A 19,215-nucleotide genomic window follows, 5' to 3' on the forward strand; every position below is an offset into this window, starting at 1 on the left:
ACGAATTTTTGTCAATATTTGAAATTCAAATGCTAATAAAAATTTAATTTTAAATTCCGGTGGACATTTTTTTTGTGATAAAGATTGAAAAATTTGTAAGGAATCTTTCATTAAATTTTCAAATCTTACATTTAAAAAGAAAATTTTTTATGGATTTCTAGCTTATAATAATTTGCGAATTTACGTGATTTTTACGTATATGTTGTCAAAATTAAAATTTAAATGCTTGTAAAAAAAAATGTGACTATACGTAAAAATTATGAGTATTTAAAATATGTTTCAATTTGTTTAAACGGTGTTAGGATTGATTTAAAAATTCGGATAATTGAATTTTCTTAAAACTCGTCCGTTGTATAAAGAATTTATTTTGTATGATAAACATATAATATCAATAGATTTCTATCCATTCATATATATTACGATGATTACCTATCTATTACCTCTGCTGCCTGTTGTATCCACCGTTGAATGTACATTCGCGAGATTGGGTGTTGTTTTTTCTGCAGTATGTCGACAGTCGACAGATCGTGAGACACAACACACAAGTCCCGTTTACTGTTACTTATAACTCTTAAGGATGCATGCACAAGCAGGGATGGAACCGTGTGAAGTCTGTGACGGATATTATGGTTCCGTCGGCATCCCCTTGCCCGATTGCTATGGCGGTGGACCGAAAAACGACCGTCGCGGGAATATACCGCGGTAGTGGTGGTGGTGGCTGCCACACCGTCGAGGTATTGGGGTGGACGAAGGGGCGAACGGGCAAAAGGTCACGCTCGATGGGACAAAGTGCGACTCGATGTCACCGCATGCCCCCGTACACTCCGAGCTCCGGCAAATTATCCGCGAATAATATAATATGTCCTCCGAGGCCGTAAATGACGAGCCCATTAAATTTAATCCGCCATGTCTTTCCCCTATTATGATATTAACGAGAGGAAAAATGACGCTATATTGCAATCATTGTCCCGGATATTATTATTTTGATGTGTATTTAAAATGTGTATAATATGTTTTGCCAGCAGCGTTCGTATCGTATATTATACTATTGTTTTCCTCCTTCTAGTAGGTCCTTCGTCAACCCCCCGACCCGCGGAACATTTCGCAAAGAAATAACAATAAAACACAATACGGTGGAGCATAATAATAATATATTTAAAACACGTTTGAGTAATCACAAAAATGTTCGTATCACACACGTGTACAGGTACATCGGATGAGTATTAGTGTACCTATAGCCGTCGTGGTGCGGGGTGCAGGAGATTAATGCAGGTGAAATTTAAGACCCGGCTACATTATAATAATAATATATAAGTAGGCAGCTATACGCATTGCACGAAACGGAGCTATTGCAGCAGTGTCGGTGCCGGTAATGGCCTACGGTCGTTACACGCGGTAAGAGGTAATCCGAGGTCTAAAACTTGACCATAAAATTGCAATCAACGTGGTTCGCAGGTCGATTTATTTGCTCCAAATGATTTACGGCACTTGGTACCCCCTACCCCCCTTATCAAGTGGCTTAAACTATAGTCGTGTCCACCATAATGTTGCACGTATTATGCTTGTACATATAATGTGGTGCACACGACGTCACATCAATTAAATATGTACTAATTATAATAGTCATAATTTGTACTTTTGTCATTGTATATCGGAATAAGTTGTACAATAGTATACGTGTTACAGACCACAGTAAAATCATAAATGACTACAATATAGTCACAAATTGCAGAAGTATAGTTCGTTATTATAACTCAAGTATAGTATCTAAACAATTATACCGAGCTATTATTTTATAACCACTCGTTTTTTTAGGACGACTGATCAATATAACACTTACTGAGTTTTACAACCGTTCACATAAGTCACTACCGAAAAATTACATTTCAGCATGAAAAATATATTAATTATTGCGAGTTGGTAACCTTAATCAGTGTCTCGTACCTGTTGTACTATAAAATATACTGGATAACGATTGTTTTTGTGCGCAGCTTCCGCATGGAAAATGTTTGTGTTAAATTATTTGCATAGAGCACTCGTCATATTTTGAGTTCAGCAGAAAAAAAAATCAATGATATATTGTCATTCAGCTGTCTGTTAAAATCTGTAAACTCTGATCATGCGATGCATAATTTAGTACCATTATGTCACTTTTTTATTCAGTGTATCCACAGATATTATAGATGAATTCAATATTTTATTTTACTCATATATATATATATATATGATTCTATTAAATGTTTGCACTCTAGTATTTATTCTCCGTTCATGAAATGTCTATAGTATATATTTTCATATCATTACAATTTACTTAAATAGTACTTATATATTTATAGATATTATATTTATGAATACACTTTGGTAAACGCATTATGCGTAGATAATGAACCATTAAGTTATTTAGAATATTAAAATATGAATGCTAATTAAAGTATAAATATAATGATCATTATTATATAATATATTATACAGGTTAATTTTTAAACATGCTTACTCCCATTTTCTCTCTTATAGAATATTTATTCAAAATCTAATTTTCAGAATTTTCACCTAAAGGCTATATTTCTAAATTGCTGATATTCATTTTACTACTTAAAGAGTGAATTGTGTCGATACAAACTTCTGTTTTTAAATAAGAACCCGCTTCTTTATCATAAATTATTTAATAAATAATATTTTTGAAAATTCTGATGTATCTAATTAAAAATTCAAGTGAATAGTTTCTGAGAGTTAGGCATTAAAATATTTACACTAAAGATAATAATATTTAAAAATGGTTTTATAAAAATATAAGCTATAAGTAGGTAATGCTATAATATCTATTATTTAATATAATTAGAACACGTTTGAAAATTATTTATGCTACGATAGATAAATGCAATAAGTTACTAACTTTTTCAAATTATCTAAGCCACCGTATCTAATTAACCCATTATTATAGAAATATTATAATTTATGTATACTTAGTATACGTAGGTTATATAACTCATAAAATACTTAGATATATCCAAATCGTCAAAAAAATATCTGTTTTGGTAATTAAAAATGAAAAAGATTATTCTTATATGAAAACAAAAAACAGTTTCTACTGTACAGGATCATTCTTAAATGGAAAAAAAAAATTAAGGCTTCAAAAACACAACAAATGTGTGTAAAAAATAACAAAATAAGAATGTATGCATAGTTTATTAATGCAAATAGATTGAACATGACTATAAAGAATCACCCTGTACATTATTTTTAATTGGTGGAGGATTTAAAACTATGAAAAATTTAAAAATTTAAAAAAGCTAATTCATTATATAAATATTTTGTTGGCCACCAAAACATAATAAAAAAAGCGGGTAAGTCGTGGATGTCGCTCTGCTGTACAGTAGGTTACTGTAATGGATGGGATTAAATTTGAATGCAATGATAGGTATCATTGTATACGAAAAACGATTCTGAACGGAGATGATTTGTCAGTCTAGGATATATTATATTTAAATATTGTCATATATTCTATTTTGAAACAAATATTTTATTTTTCAATTAAGACGCATTTTGCATAAGGCACGGTTAATTAATTAGTGTAGTTATCATAATTCATAATACCTTATATTATCATAGATATACGAATACCTGGTTTGAGGATAAATCGTTATCATTACGCGATTTCATAAAAATTTAAAACTCAAACGCTCAAAACATTTTTCCTATAATGACACTTCAAATTTTCTCTATAGCTATTTGAAGCAAAACTTATGGAAAACTTGGTGTTAAATTGTATAACCTTAGATATAAATACAAACAATATTATGAATTTTGAACTACAAAATAATTTGCAAATATTCATGGTTTTGACGAATTTTTGTCAATATTTGAAATTCAAATGCTAATAAAAATTTAATTTGAATTTCCGATGGACATTTTTTTTGTGATAAAGATTGAAAAACTTGTAAGGAGCCTTGTATTAAATTTTCAAATCTTAGGTATAAAAGGAAATTTTTTATGAATTTATAGAATAAAATAATTTACGAATTTTCGTGATTTTTACGTATGTTGTCAAAATTAAAATTTGAATGCATGTAAAAAAAAAATGTAGCTATATATTTATTTTATTTTTCAACTGATATTGCAAAAGTATATTATGAGCCTTGTATTAAATTCTCAAATCTTAGAATTAAAAAGAAAAACTTTTATGAATTTCTATCTAAGATAATTTGAACATTGCCGTAATTTTTATGTATTTAGTCAAAATTTGAACTGAAAAAACTGAAAAAAATTTTCAGAAATATTGAAAATTTCAGTTGTCTATAATATCTCAAAAAAAGTCAAAATATTTTGAAAATTAAATCATGTAAAGAAAATGCCAATCTTAATAACTGGTAAAATTTTCAAGTATCTAGGACTCATACTTTTTGAATAATAACAAATATTTAAAATCGTTTCAGGATAAATCGTTATCGTTACGCTATTTCGTAAAAATTTAAAATTCAAACGCAATTAAAATGTTTCCTATAATGACGCTTCGAGTTTTCTCTATAGCTACTTGAAGGAAAACTTATGAAGAACTTAGTGTTGTATTTTTAATCCTTAGTTATAAACGCAAAAAATTTTATGATTTTTCAACTTCAAAATTACTTGCAAATTTTCGCGTTTTCGACAGATTTCGTAAAATTTTGAACTATAAAAGCTTATTAAAAAAAATTGTGACTTACGATTTTTAATTTTTTTTAGCTACAATAAGAAAAACTCATAAGGAACCTTGTATTAAATTTTCAAGTTTTTTTGGTCGTCCAACATTTTTTTACCGACACTTCAAAAAAAAATTCTCAAAAAAAGTGTAAATTTCAGTGGTCTATAAATAACTCAAAAAAAGTCAAAATTTTTTGAAAATTAAACTGTATATATAGAACACTAACATAAACATTTGGTGAAAATTTCAAGTATTTAAAGTGATTATTTTTTGAATTACAACCATATAAAAAAATCGATTTGGTCGAAAACTGATTTTGCGTAAAAATTCCCGTTTTTCTGTCATTTTTTTTTTATTTTTCTCGATTTTTTTGAAAACTGTTGGAAAATGTTTACTTTTGACCTCTATAATGCACCAAGGATCTTCAATTTTACATCGGAAACCACCCCCAAAGTTTGAAATCGAAGCATTATTTCGACTAGTTATGCTGTACACAGACACAAAAAAAAAAAAAAAAAAAAAAAAAAAACACACATCATTGTAAAATCAATACATTCATCACTTCGTTCAGAATCTAAAACTATTTATTAAAAAATCTATATTTGATAAAAACATCTTAATAAAAAATATACATTTATATTTTATATACATGCAGTGACATTTTAAAATGTAATTTTTTGGGAAAAATGGATACCAACTATAGTAAATATTTATTTATTTTTATTTCATTTTATTTACGCCAAACGGCAATATACAAAATTATAAATATACATATGTTAGGTAGATAACAGTACAAATATACACTAGTAAATATTAATGCCTAATAGTAAAATTAATTACTTTATTAACTTTATTTACAATAATATCATCGAATACACTTAGTAAGATATTATAGACTGATTTACCTCGCTCAGAATCGTTTTTCTTATACAATGATATTTTAATATCGTTGGATTCAAATTTAATGCAATGCATTACCGTGACTCACTTGTAACCTACTGTACAGCAGAGCGACACCCACGTAACCACCCTTTTTTTTACAAAAAGCTTTGACAAGACAAGTGCTTAATTCTAAATATATTTTAATTATATAACTGAAAACAAATACGCGTACATTTTACGCATCATTACCTATAGTTACACGTAAATTATTGTTACTATTCTAGGGTTATATAAATTGATAAAATATATTATACTCAACTACAAATCTCAAAATTTAAAATCACCTAGATATCATCCCTACACGAACAATCGTAGACTATCTTGTAGATACAGGTGGAGCAATTTTACTTTTCTGTGATTGTACGTTGATATCCAACAATTTACCAAACAATTAGTTAATAATTTTTACTTCATTATTTCAACAAAATAATATATAATTCAATTTACATAACTTGCATAAATGAAATTTACTTACTTTCGTTGCCATTGTGTATGTATTAATTATTGTTTTATATATTATTATAAACAATTGACAATTTAATAAAACATAACAGTAAATACAAAAATAATAAACACGATTCACAATCCAACCTCTACTGCTAAGAATCGACTTATTCGAGCAAATGCGGATACAACAATGATTTTATAATATTATGGACATTAAAATAAGGTAATTTTGACGAATTTCTATAAATAAAATGTTGCCCATTTCCGTTTTTATCAATAATAATTTCAATAATACAATTCATTAGTATAATAATTGTTATATTTAGATTGCAAACAAAATATACAGATATATATAGGACTGTCGACATGCATCATGCATGGTTGGAGGGTGTGGGGGATCTGTGCACAAATGTTCATTGTTGAGTGGTGTGCACTGCGTTATGTCTTGGTGAATCTCATCACAGACTATATTAATATCGTAAATAAAAATAATACTCACGTATTCCTCCCAATCAATATTATTTGGGAACTATCATAATAATTTCGTGATCAGAGATCATATTATCACAAAATAAAATATAATATATTGTGTGATCATAGGTACAGCATGATACTCAATATACTAATAATCCTTAAAATATTTTCGAATGGCCCAACACTTATGAATCGTCTTAATACAATTCTGGTATGATTGAGCAACAAATTGTAATATATTTTTTGCAAATAGTGACTGTTTAGAATATATGTGGTTACAATCCAGAATAATACGATAACTTCACACACGCACATATTGTTTAATGAAACACCAACAAAAAAAAGGGTGGTCAAGTGGGTGTCACTATGCTGTACAATAGGTTACAAGTGAATCAGTATTATATATTGTGTTAAATTTGAATCACATGATATGATATCATTGTATAAGAAAAACGATTCTGAGTGAAGACGGTCAATCAGTCCATAATACCTTACTAAGTATATTTTCAGAGATATTGTTTTGTGAATATAGTAATTAATATTATTATTAGGCATTAGTACTTACTATAGTTGGTTAAATTCATTTTCTCCAAAAAAATTACATTTTAAAATGCCATTGCGTGTATATAAAATATAACATTATACTCTAAAAGTTTTGAATACCAACAAATAATATTTTTAAACTATAACAAAATAACTAAAATCGTTATTCTTGGTTTAAATATGTAATTTTGTCCAAATTTGAAATTAAAATGTCTGTAAAAAATAAATGTGTTATGCATGAATTATTTATGAAAATCTTTGTTTTAAATTTTCAACCCTTAGTTATAAAAACTGAACATTTTGTAATTTTTTAAATACAATGATTGATCAATTTCAAGATAATTTTATCAACATTTGAATTTTATATGCTTACAGAAAAAAAATCGACCCCATGTATTTTTGAAATTTTTCAACTGATATTGTAAAAATATATTAGAAACCTTGTATTAAATTTTCCGACTTTGGCCCACCAAATAAAATTTTATTGACAATTATAAAAAAAAAACTAAAACAATTGAAAACTGAAAGTGTCTATAAACAGCTCAAAAGAAAACAAAATATTTTCAAAATTGTATGGTGTATAGAAAATGAAAATTTTAACATACAGTGAAATTTTGATACATCTACAATTATTCGTTTTTGAATTACAACAAAATAAGAAAATCGCAAAATTAGAAATCGAGTAAATATCCAATGATGTAAAATTATGAACTTTAAACGCTCATAAAAATTAATTTTTACTTGCGTTTAAATATTTTATTTTTGATAAAAGTGGAAAACTTATGTTAAATCGTGAATTACATTTTAAAATCTTAGATTTAAAAAGAAAAATTTTTATCAATTTCTAACTCAAAATAATTTACAATTTTTCAAAATTTTTACGTATTTTGTCAAAATTTAAACTTAAATTCTTAGAAAAAAAAATTGTGACTACGGATTTTAATATTTTTCATCTACCTTTGAAAGAATATATTAGGAGCCTTCTACTAAATTTTCTAGAATTTTTAACCAATAAATACAAGTTTAATGATATTTATAGAAAAAAAAACTAAAAATGTCCGTAAACACTAAACAGCCCAAAATATTTTGAAAACGGTATGATGTGTATAAACTGCTTATATAAACATTCAGTCAAAATTTCATTGATATACTGTTATTACTTTTTGAATTAAAACACAGCTCAAAATAAGTCAAAATATTTTTAAAATGTTACGGTGTTTACAAAATGCTAATTTAGAAAATTTAGTCAAAATTGTATGTATCTATGGTCATTTATTTTAGAATTATACTAAAAGCCAAAATCGATTTTGTCGAAAATCAATGTTGCATAAAAATTCCCATTTTTTCCTTAATTTTCCATTTGTTTTTCACGGTACTTTTGAAATCTACTGGAAAATGTTTACTTTTGACTACCTAAAAGTACCAACTAGATTCACTTTCCTATCAGAAAAAGTTCTATTGAAGAAAATCTAAGCACTGTTACTGTCCTAAAACGTGATGACAGACATAAAAAAAAAAACATACATCATTGTATAACCAATACATTCATCGCTCCGCTCAGAATCTAAAAACACTTTATAAGGTGTTAATGTATTAAAAAATAACTTATAACGTCTACCAGTATTTAATTGTATAATAGGTAACTTCGAATCTCAAAAATATATAAAATCGTTGCAATAAAATATAAAATCAGAAGCCGCACTGCAACGTCAGGTTAATAGTAGTAAATACAAAAAATGTATTAACCAATCTCACACTTAATATTGTACGCAGTTTAATTCGTTACCTAACCTAAATAATTAGTCCAAATCATAATATTCACTAATATTCATAATAATCATGTTGTATATTATATATTTATTAAACTTATAACAAAGACAATCTTTAGGTAGGTATATATATTTTAATATTAAATTACAATTTACTTACTTATAAATCATACCTAATTTATAAAAGTTTTTTTCGGAGCCAAAGTTTTGTAATATCGTTACATTTATTTGAAAATTGTAAGACGTTTATTGAATGTTATCTGTAAGCTTTAAAAAAAGGTAACTTAGTATAATAATTAATTATTATATGAACAAAGTAACTGATTTTTAGGTAAGTTAAGTTAGTTTTAAACTTACCTTAAATGTTTTCTACATTAACTAAACTTAACGAGTTTAAAAAAGTAGTTAACTTGCCCAGCCTTATACATTTAATGCAAATTACAATGTAATAGCCAATAGGTAAAAATTTACCTAGGTACTATAAATTACTGCACCTATTTAATAAAAGTTTTTTTTGGAACCTACCTTATGTACAAATAGGTAGATAAATCGTTACAAATGTTCAAACAAATTCAATCATAAATTTCGTTCTCTATATGTCACCTAACGATGCGCAGGTAGGGTTGTCCCCTAACTCTAAAACGGAAATTGCGGGGGAGCGAGTGATTTGCAAATGTTGAAAATGAGTTTGCAAATTATTGCAAACTATTTGCAAAATATTGGCACCGGTCCGAGATGGATCGGACGATGTGGGGGGGGGGGGGGCTACGTGAAGTTGGCCCCCCCCACACAAAAACGGAAATTGCGGGGGAGCGAGTGATTTGCAAATTTTGAAAATGAGTTTGCAAATTATTGCAAACTATTTGCAAAATATTGGCACCGGTCCGAGATAGATCCGACGATGTGGGGGGGGGGCTACGTGTAGTTGGCCCCCCCAATTTTGAAATGATTCCCACAGCCACAGTTGAAGTTTGCAAATTCTAAAAATAGATTTGCAAATTATTGCAAAGTATTTGCAAAATATTTGTGCAGGTTTGAAATGAATTGGACAAAGTTGGGGGGCCAACTTCACTGACATGTTGTAGCGTTAACAGTTAAGATATTTTTCAAACAATAAAGTCATAAAAAAAATTTCAAATTGACATTGTTAATTTATCTATGTGGACATTCAATTTCAATAATTGGTCAAAATGTATACCTAAATATTTGATTGTGTGTTTTATTAATTAAAGGTTAGATGCAATTATTTCTTTCACTATTACATGAGACAGTATTTATAAATATTAATTTATTAAAATTAAAATAACTGTTATTCTTAATTATTTTAAAATCTATTAAGTTAGATATAGTAAGATTTAGATGTAAATAATTACTGTCTTGTCAATTTTTTATTAAGTTAATACCTATATTAGCTTCATGTTAAAGTTTGTGTTACCATGTTATACATTTGTAATACGTACGTATTGTATACATACAACGAATGAAGATGTACTTAGCATCCTCCATTAAACTGTACCACTACCACAAAGGTAATACATGCATATTACTACGGATATAATAAAATATAAAAATATAATTAAATAATATGTAGTACGTACCTATAACTTTAACGTGAGTGACTGTGGTCAGTGGGCTGAGGCGATGATCGTGGTTATTCTACTCAGTCACTAGTCACTAGTCACTTGTCCAAGTCCAATTGTCAATCGATAAATGAATAAGGAATAAAAATGTACGTAACAGCAATCAGAAATCGATGTGTGTGAAGTTGGGGTAACAAAGCCAGGGGACTACTTCTAGTGATAAGCTAAGTACATTTTTTAAAAACTTAATTTGATTTATAGGTACAGTTAACAATTAGCATAAAGTAACAATTAAAAATATTAAATATCTGATAAAATATTATATTTTTCCAATGACTCTTGGCGTTCAACTAGTTTTTAGCCACATTGTAGCTAAGTTTATGAGGTCTTTTTTGGTTTGTATTTAGGCTTTGATTATTTGATCTTTTACCAGAATTAATTCTTCTAGAGCCTCTAGTAATACCTGTCTTTCGGCGACTTATAAATGTAGGCTGCACTTTGATTTGACCTCTTCTTTTGTTGATATTAGATGATTGATGATTTAATGCTCAATGAAGACATAAAGCTAGCAAATTGAGAAGGATTTTTTATGTTTTTCAATCTGTAACCTAATTTGTCCAATATTGGTTCTGGTAGTGTAGGAATCATATTTTGCAATCTTGTCCATTCTGATTTAACAACCGAGATATTTGAATTTATAGTATCATCAGTATGTCTAATTTGAGTATAAGTGTCTATATTCCGTAGTTCACTTGATATTTCATTTGAGGTTGTTGTTTCATTTATTATACATTCATTATTTTCAAAATATTCCAAATTATTAACAGTATTACTGTTAATTTCTGAATTACTAGGTAAACTTTCCTTTAAACCCAAAAAAAAATTGGCTTAGGGCATTTGTCAATTCCTAAAGCTAACACAGCAAGTTCATGTCGTTCTTCCAATGTGACAGCAGGTGAATTTGGGAGTTGTGCTTTAATGTTTTTATGGATCCAAGCTTGATGTTTGCAAAATGATCCTGCATGTCCCATTTTGCAAGTACAAGCACCATTTTCGGTATCAATAAAGTATGTTAAATTTTTAGTAGTCATACTTGGGATGGCATAAGTCGATTCATTAATTTTTTTTAATGCAGATATATTAAAATCAATCATTTTTGAACATAGTTTATCATACAATCTTTTAGTTTGTGAATGTCTGCCATGTGCATGATTTAATATCCTCAAAGTGAAATACTCTTCGCCTACTGACACAATAAAATCAACTAATGCTACAACATTGTATGCTTTTGTTCTATTCAATAAAATGTCTTTCATTATTCGAATGGACGCTTCTGCATAATTATTAGTATCATGATTACGATAAAGAATTCTAGATCGGTATAAACGTACCCACTGTTCTTGTCTTTTACAATTTTTCTCAAATCTTTTAATACAATTTGTAGGTGCTTCATTTTTAATTCGAGATTCAATGTTTTTAAACTCTTCTTCAGACATAGAATACATAGCCTGCAATTTCATTCTTATTAAATTCAGTTATTATAATAATTATTGTTTATTAATTTTATCTTTAATAGCCTATAACATACTAATTAAAATAACTTCATTAATGGCAGTCTATTATTAAGATTAATTCCATTTTTAGAATCGTGTAGCCATCGCCACTCAGCTTGACACATATGAAAATGGCAAAGAAATTGCTTTGCTTTTGGCCACATTTTACTCAAAGCATTTTTTTCAGCTGCAGAATCATCCGTCATAAAAACCAAAAGGCTCTAAAGTTAAATCATCGCCGTTAGCATCAATTTTCCTTAAAATATAATGGTATTTAAATGGTATTAAATAAATACTCTTAAATTAATTGAATTTTTAGTTAAAAACCATTTGTGAAAATTAGTTTTAAAAGTATGACTGATAAGACAAGAAATATAGAAGACATTAAAATACATTAAATAATTATTGTAGGTGATTTAAACATAAATATAATAGACGCCTCTTATAACACGGAAAACTATTTAAATATACTAAAGACAAAGCACACTAAACTAAAAAAAAAGCTTATATGTCTTTCTTAAACATTGGTTTAAGATTTTTAATTGTGATTCCAAAAGAATCACTAAATTTTTCAAATTCTTCTCATTTTAAATATAAATTCAAAAGTTGGTTTTACAATAATCTCTAAATTTATAGTAATAATAAATTCCAAATGTATGTTACAACACACTCTTAATTTCTTAATATATACAATTTATTTTTCCTTCTTTTAAAAAAAAAAAAAAAAATAAGTTTGATCAAGATTAAAAATCAAATAAGTAATTTTTAATTAGATTATTATTATAATTTTTATGTTTCTCTTCTTCATTGTTATTAAATTAAAATAATATAAAATAAGCAAGGCTGGGCATTAACGAGTTAAAATGTTAAAGTAAAGTTAAAAAGTTAATTTTGTTTTAACTTTTTAACTTAACTAGTTACTTTTGGATTTTCATTAACTTAACTATTAACTTACTAAATATTATTTTTTTTAATAAACGTGAACTTAACAAATTAATTTTTCATTTTAAGAAATAAGTTAAGTTAATTTTTTTTGTTTTTAATATTTTTTACATTTCATTTTTTGAGTCAATTTTTTGTCATGTCAAAATAATATTTGCCATGAATTGTTTAAACTTAAAAATTTTATAATTCTCCAATCACTCTGTACTCTAATGGAACACCCTGTTTATTTTTAATTTTTAATAAAAGGTTTTATATTATTAAATTATTATATCAGATAACAATAATAAATAATAATATAGGTAATATAGTATATAGGTTTATGATTTATATAATGGATTGTTTTTCAATTGTAAACATTGTTATACAAAACTATAAAAGTTATTATTATTTATTTATTATAACTTATAACTAATATAGATAATAATAATATAATAATATAGATAACTACTGTTCTTAAAATTTTAAAAATACAATATACCATATGGAAATGCTGTATAAAATATAAACATCATGATCTATAATTCAGATATGGTTTGGAAAGAAATAAAGTACTCAAATGTTGTGTAAAAAAAAATTAACTTTTTTTTAACTTAATAAAAAGTTCTAAAAAAATCGAATTAACTTCTAACTTAACTGAGTTAATCTAGAATTAAATTAACTTTTAACTTTTAACTTTTTGTTATTGGTGCATATTAACTTAACTGAGTTAAAAAAAATCATTAACTTGCCCATCCTTGAAAATAAGTACCCTATGATACCATGTTCAAGCTCAGTGTAGGGTAATGACTAGTAATAGCATATATTTTGTAAAATATGTATCTATATTTCTGTACTAGAATTTTTTTTAAAATAAGGAAAGATTTTGTTATATTATTATCAAGATAACTCAAAATTTCCAAAGATTACTTTTGGAAATTATTATATTTTAATTTCAATATAAAAAAGCGGGTAAGTCGTGGATGTCGCTCTGCTGTACAGTAGGTTACTGTTATGGATGGAATTAAATTTGAATGCATTGTATACGAAAAACGATTCTGAACGGAGATGATTTGTCAGTCTAGGATATATTGTATTAAAATATTGTCATATATTCTATTTTGAAACAAATATTTTATTTTTCAATTAAGACGCATTTTGCTTAAGGCATAGTTAATCAATTAGTGTAGTTATCATGTAGTTATCATAATTCATAATACCTTATATATACGAATACCTGGTTTGAGGATAAAACTATTGGAAAATGTTTACTTTTGACCTCTATAATGCACCAGGGATCTTCTATTTTACATCGGAAACCACCCCCAAAGTTTGAAATCAAAGCATTATTTCGACTAGTTATGCTGTACACAGACACACAAAAAAAAAAAAAAAAAAAAACACACACACATCATTGTAAAATCAATACATTCATCACTTCGTTCAGAATCTAAAATGTTTTTATTTTAATGACATAATTTTTTTTAAATGTTAACAGAAACTTAAATAATTAATTAAATATTATATATTGTCACCTCTATTCCACGAAAACAATTAGGAAAATTATTTTTAAGAAGTGATAATGCTCCAATGTAACTCTCTTCAGTTTGTCCTTCATGTATCAGAATAGCTAATGGAATTGCTCCAGCTTTTGATGGGCTTAATATAATAGTAACTGTGGTGTTAGTGGTATCCACACTACTACTTGAATCAATAAAAATTATTTCTCTTGAGCATTTCATATCCTGGGCTCTTTTCATGATAGGAGTTACAACAATGACTGCCCAAGGGTTATTTGTTTTTATCATTATATGAATTTCCTAATAAAAATAGTTGATTTAAAACTTAAAAAATGACTTTTCTTCAGTAAAAACTGCCAAAATTATTAGAAATATGTAAATAGCTCTTGGTTTTTATCAATCATTTGTATTGGGGGTTTTTTTTTATACCTATATATATTTACTTGCCTTTTTCATTGTAAACTACAATTTTTTCTTGCAACTTTGGAAGAGGTTCATGTACTGGGCCAAAATTGTTTTTTCTCCACTCATCATGCAGATAATACACATGCCGCATTGTGGGATTAATATTAGCATTAGCTAGCAAAGTACATGCATTTTCTTGCACTAACAGTTTGTTTTCATGCAAATGCTTGGCTTCGCTTGGAGATGAACCATTTTCAAAGTATTCCAAAAATATATTATTAGTCTGTAAAATTTGATTACTATCTTATCAAAAAATGAAAATGCATAAAGTATTTAATGGTAATTAATTATTAAAAATGGAAACAACTATATAGTATCTAAAATTTTCCTGAATTTCTATTAAATTGTAATACTCAACTATCCTAATTTTTACATAGTCAACATAAATTATTTAAAGTAAATTTTTGAAATGTACCTGATTTAAATAATGAATACAATAAAATGAGCAATTAATTTAAATCACGTTAATCAGTTAAAAATGAGTTATTATAAATAATTAGATTAATGATATCATGTAATATACAACTGTGCTGATCAAAACCTTGATAGTGATTTAATTATATAATTTTAATATTGTTATGTATCTTAACCATATAAATATAAAATAATAAACAGACAAAGCATAATAATGGATTATAATAACTTTATTAAAAGTACAAACATTTTAATGTGACACACACGATGTTACACACAACAAACGAAACATGGTTCAACTGAGCAGTCATAACGTATATAATAATTATTATCGCGTCTATTTGGCACAGTCCGCCAGAGCGCGTCTCTTACATATATAACACTACCTCCCTTTTAGTTTATAACAAGAATAATGAAAAAAATAAATGAAAATTACAAAATTATTATACATAAAATAATAACAAAACAAAATGAATATAAAGTGAATCATAATTGATTAAAATTTAAAATTTATAAATATTTAAAATACATTTGTGATATACATATATAATATATAATATAGATTAGTTAGATCTGTACCTTTCAGGTACAATGCATTTCCTTTTTATGCGAGTGGAACTAGGCTCAGAAGTTTCACTATGGTCTGTTTCATTATTACTATCAGTTACTTTATCTTTTACATTATTAGAGTCCCCGTCGTCAAATGTTTTATTTAAACTCTCATTCAAAACTTCCTTATAAAAATTACCACTTTTAATAATCTGATCTACATGTCTTTTGTGTATACTATCATTAGTTTGATATTTGCATAAATAAACTGATCTACCTAAACTCTCAACTATACTACAAACTTTCCATCCTCTCTGGTTAGGTTTAGTATAATCTCTTATAAATAGTCCATGTCTGCAACTTTCTCACCGAACAAATGTCAGCTATTATCGTTGAAAGGAGGACTAAAGCCGGGCTACTCTGTAAGCTTCGGGTCTCGCCGCGACGCCCCTAGGATTACGTCCAGCGGCACGGCTAAGTATCTAGGTGTTATCCTAGACCCAAGGAGAAGCTACTGGGACCACGTAGCGCATCTTAGAGAAAAATCAACTGACATGTATAAACGTCTAAGGAAAATGACATCAGCCAACTGGGGCATGGGCAGACAAGCAGCCAAGATCATTTATGAGGCAGTCTTCCTCCCACGAATCACATATGCGGCAGAGATCTGGGAAAAGGCTTGCCTTATGAAAAAGGTGATTGTAACGCTGGGAAGCATTCAAAGAGACCCACTACTGGCCATAACGAGCGGATACAAAACGGCATCGACCAATTGCCTTTCTGCCGTGGCGGGCGTTCTCCCGCTGGATCTCGAGGTTAGAAGGGTAGCGCTAACCCGTAGATTAAAGGCAAAAGAAATACAAACCCACGAATACGACAATAAGATAAATGAACTCATGGACGAATGGCAAGCTCGGTACGACGCCACCGACAAAGGTGTGTGGACGAAGTACATGATACCGAACTTGATCCAGAGATGTGCCCTCCCATTGGAGTTGGACCACTACACCACTCAGTTCCTGACAGGCCATGGGGACTTCAAGAGTAAATTATTCAGCTTTAAACTGGTGGATAGCCCAAACTGCGAATGCGGCAACGGTGCTGAAACGGTACAACACGTATTGCTGGCATGCAAAAGAAATAATGACCACCGAGAAACCCTAAAGAGGGTCATGACGGAAGAAGGCGTAGCATGGCCACCAGGAAGCGGAGCATTCCTTTCCACAAGGAGAACGTATGAGGCATTACGAACGTTCAGCAATAACAGCCTTCGCAGCAGGAATGATAGGTAGGACCTACCATGGGTCAGGACGCAGCCACACCAGGCGGTGTAAGTGCAACAGACTCGGGGTGGCCTGGGTGAGCACGCACGGCGAAAGCGGCACAAGTGGCGGGCCACGCTCGAGCGCGTCCTGACCCGGGGCGTGCTCACGCGTCAGGGACGAGGCGAACGGCCCTGTTACGGGGGCCAGACAGAATTCCGTATCAGTACTCCCTGCTTGTCGTAAAAGGCGACTAAAAGGGACTGGCCAGATGGGGCCGGCGCCTGGAGCGCGGACGCACCGAAACCTTCGGGGACTAGGGCGTTGAGAGGTTCTGACCGTGACCTCGAGAAGAGCGGGTCGCTCTCTTCGGAGAGGCCTCGGGGAGGCGGACGCACCGAAACCTTCGGGGACTAGGGAGTTGTGAGGTTTTGACCGTGACCTCGAGAAGAACGGGTCGCTCTCTTCGGAGAGGCCTCAGGGAGGCGGACGCACCGAAACCCTCGGGGACTAGGGTGTTGGAGGTTCTGACCGGGACCTCGTGAAGAGCGGGTCGCTCTCTCCGGAGAGGCCTCGGGGAGGCGGACATACCGAAACCTTCGGGGACTAGGACGTTGTCGGGGGTTTTGACCGTGACCCCGAGAAGAGCGGGTCGCTCTCTACGGAGAGGCCTCGTGGAGGCGGACGCACCGAAACCTTCGGGGACTAGGGCGTTGAGAGGTTCTGACCGCGACCTTGAGAAGAGCGGGTCGCTCTCTCAGGAGAGGCCTCAGGGAGGCGTAGAAATCCACTAGGCTACCGAGCCTCTAACTCGGGGGTCGCGGCCACCGCGCCGGCAGCAAGCGCTGCCCGGTGAGGGCCCACCGTGAGCCCGCGGTACACGGCCCAAATCTCGGTAGGATCACAGCTGAGGCATCATGCCGACAAGGCTCGGTCCCACCATCCAACCATTGATGTGCTGACCCAACGGGAGCGAGAATGGTACTTCGGGATGTGGGGGAGCCCCGCGGCGCTGAGGGAATTGGCGTCGTGCCCTCACACGCCGGTCGCGCATCGGCCTCGGTCGGTGGGCGGTCGGTGGCGGATTGGTTTCGGAGTGGCTGTTAGCAGGAGCTAACCTTGTGGTTAATAGACCAAGCTGGGTCTAGGGGAAGGCTGCCGAGTGAGACTACTCCTTAGCGCACACCCAGCCTACTGGTGGGGCTATATGCACCGGAGGTTGCCCGTGACCAGAAACGGGAAGCGATGAGGATAGCTCGCGACCCGACCAGGGTGGCGAAGGGCACGTGTACGCCTTAGCCAACGGTACGGGCGCACTCTCTCCCGACTTCGGTGGGAACGGGCGTGCGCCCGGTGCTCGTGGTCCGTAGACGACGCGCGGCCGGCGGCCGGTGGGTAACACCGCCGTACGTCGACCGTGAACCTCCGCGGCTCTCGACTAGCGCACAGCGCTAATGTGAGGTCCGCGGTTGTAGCCGCTAGGCATCAAACCCGGGAGTCTTCGTGTCTGCAACAAGATTATCTACCCCTTTAATAAATTCAATTGTATAATTGAAACCTGACAAAAAAAATGCCCATCTTTGGATGCGACCAGCTGCCATCTTTGGAATTGTTTTATTTTGCCCGAAAAGTGCTAATAAAGGTTTGTGGTCTGATTTAATTATAAATTGTCGCCCTAACAGATATTGGTGAAATTTAGTAACAGCCCATACTATAGCAAGTGCTTCTCTGTGTATAAATGAATAATTTTTCTCTGTTGTTGTAAGAGAGCGTGACGCATATGAAATAGGTTTTTCAACATTATTTGCAAATCTGTGAGCTAATACTGCACCTATGCCGATATTTGATGCATCAGTAGACAAAACAATTGGAAGGTCTGGGTTAAAATGAGTTAAGACTTGGTTTGAACTTAGAATGCTTTTAATTTCATTAAATGCTTCCATGCATGAATTGTTCCATTTAAAAACAACATCTTTTTTTAAAAGATTATGCAATGGACCTGCTATAGTTGATAAATTTTGTATAAAATTACCATAATAATTAATCATACCTAAAAACGATTTTAATTCTGTAACATTAGTTGGAATTTTAGTATGTT

This window comes from Diuraphis noxia, unplaced genomic scaffold (genome assembly GCF_037042655.1).
Source record: "Diuraphis noxia isolate RWA-SAM2 unplaced genomic scaffold, SU_Dnox_SAM2 contig0006, whole genome shotgun sequence".
NCBI classification, from domain to species: Eukaryota; Metazoa; Arthropoda; class Insecta; order Hemiptera; family Aphididae; genus Diuraphis; species Diuraphis noxia.